Raw genomic sequence first — 202 nt, forward strand, 5'->3', positions numbered from 1 at the left:
ACCTCCCACCAGAGGCAATTCGGGGTTCAGTGTCTTGCCCAAGGACACTTCGACACATGAGCGGGCAAGGCAGGAATCGAACCTGGTCACTTCTGATCAGGAGTCGATCGCCCTACCACTGCACCACGGCCGCCCATTTAGTTGAAGATAATTGAGACTTAGCCAGTCTTTGATGTATGAGAGGCAAAGTAATAAGTCATCT

The sequence above is a fragment of the Oryzias melastigma genome, linkage group LG20 (assembly GCF_002922805.2).
Source record: "Oryzias melastigma strain HK-1 linkage group LG20, ASM292280v2, whole genome shotgun sequence".
Lineage (NCBI taxonomy): Eukaryota > Metazoa > Chordata > Actinopteri > Beloniformes > Adrianichthyidae > Oryzias > Oryzias melastigma.